The sequence below is a fragment of the Lactuca virosa genome, chromosome 3 (genome assembly GCF_052849685.1).
Source record: "Lactuca virosa cultivar CGN04683 chromosome 3, Lactuca_virosa_CGN04683_v6, whole genome shotgun sequence".
NCBI lineage: Eukaryota > Viridiplantae > Streptophyta > Magnoliopsida > Asterales > Asteraceae > Lactuca > Lactuca virosa.
The window spans coordinates 131,368,875-131,374,874 of NC_136428.1; positions in this window are offsets into that span (position 1 = coordinate 131,368,875).

The following is a 6,000-nucleotide window of genomic DNA, read 5'->3' on the forward strand; positions in this document are numbered from 1 at the left end:
TTTTGACGCTTCGCTTGCTGCAATGTACTCTGATTCGCACGTTGAATCAGCTACAGTTTCTTGCTTGGAACTTTTCCAAGTCACTGCTCCTCCATTGAGGGTAAAGACCCAGCCCGACTGCGAACGGTAGTTGTCCCTGTCGGTCTGAAAACTGGCATCACTATACCCTCGCACCTTTAAGTCATCACTCCCTCCGAGGACTAAAAACCATTCCTTGGTCCTCCTAAGGTACTTAAGTATATTCTTGACCGCAATCCAATGAGCTCTGCCCGGGTTCCCTTGATATCTACTGACCATGCTCAAAGCAAAGGCCACATCAGGGCGAGTACAAGTCATAGCGTACATGATAGAGCCAACTGCGGAAGCATAGGGTATTCGGCTCATCTCAGCTATCTCGACTTCTGTACTCGGGCTTTGAGTCTTACTCAATTTGGCATTACTCTGTATCATTAGTTCTCCCTTTTTCGAGTTTTCCATACTAAAACGTTTTATTACCTTATCCAAGTAAGTATTCTGACTAAGTCCTATTAGTCTCTTACTTCGTTCTCTCACTATCCTTATTCCTAAAATATAGGAAGCCTCTCCGAGGTCCTTCATAGCGAAACACTTCCCGAGCCAGGACTTAACCTCCTGCAGAGTCGAGACGTTGTTTCCTATGAGCAGTATGTCATCGACATACAAAACGAGAAAGCTAACTATACTCCCACTGGCCTTGACATATACACATGATTCATCTTCACTTCGTACAAATCCAAACTTTTTGACTTTCTCATCGAAGCATAGATTCCATCTGCGAGACGCTTGCTTAAGCCCATAAATGGACTTCTCAAGCTTACACACTCTATTGGGATGCTTTGGATCGACAAAACCCTCTGGCTGAGCCATGTAAACATCCTCAGCCAACTTCCCATTAAGGAAAGCAGTTTTTACATCCATTTGCCATATTTCATAGTCATGAAATGCAGCAATGGCTAGCATCACCCTAATAGACTTTATCTTCGCAACTGGTGAGAAGGTTTCGTCGTAGTCAACTCCAGGAGTCTGAGTGAAACCCTTCGCAACCAATCGCGCCTTATAAGTGTGCACGTTCCCATCCACGTCGGTCTTCTTCTTGAAGATCCACTTGCACCCGACCGTCTTACGACCTGGTACATTGTCAACCAAATTCCAAACTTGGTTGTCATACATGGACTGAATCTCGCTGTCCATCGCCTCTTTCCATTTTACAGACTCTGGGCCTGCCATGGCTTCCTTATAGCTATTAGGTTCATCTATATTTATTAGTGTACCATCACTAATATACGTGTCCCCTTCGGTAGTAATATGAAAACCATAAAACTGGGGATGAACTCTAACTCTTTCGGAACGTCTAAGAGGTAAGGACTCGTCAATTGGTTCAACCGGAGTTTCCTCCTCGGGTTGAGCGCCAGCGTTAGAGGTTCCTTCATCGCTCGACTCTTGAATCTCTTCAAGATCGACTTGCCTCCCACTGTCTCCTTGGCTTATGAGTTCCCGCTCTCGGAAAACCCCTCTCCTCATAACGAAGACAACATTGTCACTCGGTCTATAGAAGAGATATCCAAAGGATTTCTGTGGGTAGCCGATGAATATACATCGCTCACTACGAGGTTCGAGCTTGTCGTGAGTTTCTCGTCTTACGAAAACTTCACAGCCCCAAACCTTGATATGTGCCAACGAGGGAGCTTTCCATGTCCACATCTCGTGAGGTGTTTTGGCAACCTTCTTTGTAGGTACTAAATTGAGGATATGGGCGGCAGTCTCTAAGGCATACCCCCAGAATGAGATAGGTAGTGAAGCACGACTCATCATGGAACGAACCATGTCTAGCAAGGTTCGATTACGCCTCTCAGCTACACCATTCAATTGTGGTGTCCTAGGTGGCGTCAATTGTGAAACTATTCCACATTCCTTGAGGTAGTCGTGGAATTCAAGACTTAGGTACTCTCCACCTCGATCAGATCGAAGCATCTTGATTTTCCTGCCCAATTGATTCTCCACTTCTTGTTTAAACTCTTTGAATTTTTCAAAGGTTTCTGACTTGTGCTTGATCAAGTAGATATACCCATATCCGCTATAATCATCTGTGAAAGTCACATAGAAGCGATTTGCATCCCTTGTGGTGGATCTAAAGGGTCCACATACATCTGTATGTATGAGATCTAATAAACCCTCACCCCTCGCACAAGTGCCAGTGAAGGGTGACTTGGTCATCTTTCCAAGTAAACAAGATTCGCACGTGTCATCTTCCCTAAGGTCGAACGACTCCAACACTCCATCCTTTTGGAGTTGGGCTATGCGCTTCTTGTTGACATGTCCAAGACGACAATGCCACAAGGATGCTTTATCCATACTATTGGAAGAATCCATACACAACACATCATTTCCTAGGTTATCTACAACCATAACAGTTTCATAAATTCCATTACAAGGCATTGCTTCAAAATATAAAACACCATTTAGATAAGCATAAATCAAACCATTCTCATTATTAAACGAATATCTAGATCCTTGTCTAAATAAACCATGAAAAGAAATGATGTTTCTTGTCATATCTGGCGAGTAGCAACAATTATTTAAATCTAAATTTAATCCATTTCTAAGCACTAAAGAATACATTCCAATCTTGGTGACAGGCGACGTTCTTCTGTTTCCCATGATTAGATTTATTCTTCCAAGCTCCACATCCCTATTTCTTCCTAGTCCCTGCAAATCAGAACAAATGTGGTAACCACACCCTGTATCAAGAACCCAAGAAATAGCATGAGATGAATCATTAGATTTAATTGTGTAAATACCTGCGAAAGATGGCTTGATCTTCCCATCCTTGATGGCTTGCAGATATTCCGGGCAGCTTCTCTTCTAATGTCCTATTTTGTGGCAATGGTGGCACTCTGCCTCCTTTGGGTTTGGGTTGGGCTTAGCAGGATCAACCTTGGTCCCACTAGAAGAGGAACCATCTTGTGACTTTCCTTTGCGGTGGTTCTTTGAAAAAGCCTTCCTCTTCTTGCCCCTTCCCTGTCCAATAGCCAAAACAGGAGCAACGGGTGGATTGGGAGTTGGTGCAACAGACTTGTCCTTGAGGTTGCTCTCAGCAGTCCTCAGGAGCCCTTGGAGTTGGCTTAGGGTGACCTCTTCCTTGTTCATGTGGTAGGTCATCCTAAATTGGTTGTAGCATGAGGGCAAGGAGTGAAGAACAATGTCGATAGCCAAATCTTCCCCAAAGTTGACATTCAACTTGCGAAGACGATCAACATACCTTTGCATCTTTTGCAAGTGCACAGTTAGAGACTCTCCACTTCCCATTTTAGCAGTGATCATATTCGTTATGATCTCATAGCGTTCTTGCCTCGCGCTTTGGTGATATCTCTCCATCAAGTCTAGATGCATCTCATAAGGATACATGTCCTCATAGGATTTGTAGACAAATCGACTACAATAAATAATCGATAACTTCAAGATCGAAGTATAAAACCCAAATATCACGATAGCGATTCAACGGAATATAAAACTATTTGAATAATCAACCAAGAATAAATCAAACGATAAAAAGAAAAAAACACGCGATATTTACGTGGAAACCCAAATCGGGAAAAACCACGGGCGGAGGAAGCCGAGAACCAATTTACTATAATATTCAGTGTTTACAGAGATAGAGGAAAGAAAAACAAATATATCAAATATATATTTGTATGAATATGAGAGAAAAATGAAGATGTAATTTGAGGTGTGGTGTTTTTAATAAGCTTGGTTTCATTTCCTTTTATAGGCAAATGAATGTATGAATTCAATTGTCTATTACCATCCAAGCTTGACAAACATGCTACCATCCATTCTTGACAAACATGCTACCACCCATTCTTGACAAATTAAAACCACATGTGTAGAATGGTATTCTAGAAATCATCCAATGTTGAAGTTTGAAGGAAACTTCCACAGGATTTTTGGAATTCTGAGTTCATTGTGGCTATCATGATGCAATGGACCTTCGTTGCATCACGCTCATGGTTCTCAAAGACAGCCATTTCTTCAGGAGTAGCAGTTTCTGGATTGACCTTCTCGAGCTTCTCATCAAGAACATACTCTTTGTCCTCGTAACGCGCGATCATGCGAATGTATCTTATCCATTCGCTAAAGTTCGTTCCATCGAAAGTCACTTTTTGACAAAGGCTCATTAGCGGGAATGAGCTAGCAGTAGCGTTGTTTGCGTTAGACATCTACAAATAGAAAGGAACAAAGTTTGATTAGAATTAAGCCCCTAATTAATACCCAAAAAGAAAATTAGGGCTAGGACCCACCAACATTATTTACACATTAGAAAAGGGATGCTGTAATCTAACATGCAAATAATTTGGAGGTAAGTGAATGACGATTCACTAATTCTTCACCATGAAAAACATAAGCTTTAAGTTTTAAATGTATTGAGAATTCCTAGATTTCATTGAGATTCATTGAACCTTTCAATGACATGTTTAAATCTCGATATGCCCCTCTCGTTTGTGACTGGGATGCCGAGGATCACAAAGTGGGTGTGAATAACCATGCAAATGTACAAGGTGCCCCCACTGTTACAGTTACCTATTCAATGTGCTGGTTAACCACACACGCTCCATTGAACTATAACAAACAATGAGTCACCCTTTGCCACCTTTGCTTAGAACCCAATTAATGTGCCGGTTAACCACACACGCTCCATTAATGTCTTAGCAAGGGTACAAAGTGTAATTTCATGGGATTGCATCAATTCACTTTTCCTAAAGTAACTAAGATTGGGAATTTTATAAAACATGTTTAGTTACTTTATATAGATTCATTATACTTATTAATGAGAGGAGGTTTGCCCTATCCTACCCGTTCGGCTAACGACCCTCCACCAGTCAAGCAAGCGGTGGGTGTGAATGTACACCCATTAAGCGCCATTTTATAGGCAGCAACCTTATACCCATCTTATAGACTGGCTTCGTGAATGAGGCCTACTAACGGTAAGACTAGCATTTTAAATTATACATATATATATTAAGCTTGTAATAATAGTATAAAGTTGAATTTTAAACTTGTAAAATTCTAGGGATTGAAATTTAAATTATCCAAATTAAACATTTAATCATAAAATATAAAATTTCAAAGCTTGAGGACAAGTTTAGAACTTTTCAAAACATAAGGATCAAATAGCAAATAATATAAATCAACTAATTAGATTATCTCAATTTGATCTTATTTAGAATTACTTGCAAGACAATTTACCAATTCTATTCAAATAATCAATTATAATCATATAAGGAAATTATTATTCAACTAATTGACAGTTATCTTTTATTTGGTCAAGAATATACTCATATATATGATTAAAATCGGATTTTAATGACCCAAAACAGTTAAGGCAAGTATCCTCAAGTAAAACAGCAAGAAATCCCGAAACTTCCTCCTTCTGACGCTCGAACTCGCCGAGTACCTCTATGGACTCGCCGAGTTGGAGCTACTCGCCGAGTCCACAGTGGAACTCGCCGAGTTCATCAGGCAGTCTCACAAAAATCGAATTTTTCAAGCAACAAGCAATCAACCAATGCAACAATTCAATAGAAATCAATCAAAGCTCTGATACCATTGATGGGTTTGAGCCATAAGAACTTTCCTATGTGCACGTGCAAACCCTAATGCTTGGATCTAGGTTTCTCTAATTGAACATGCATTGTATCCAAGACTTACAATACTAGATCTAATGTAAACAATTGAATCTAATCATATGAAATCAGATCTAAAAGAATACCTTGAATTACTTGCTTGATACTTCTTCTTCTTGGAGCTTAGAGTCATAATTGTCACTCCTCTAATGGCTTACAAACACCAAATAGCAAGAAGATGATCTTGAGAGAGATAGGAGGGAGAGAAATCGGCCCTAGGGTTTCTTGCCTTTCATGAGTGCCGATTTCCCCACCCCAAGGGATCCATTTTATACTATGAGCTACTATGGTTTCACCTTTA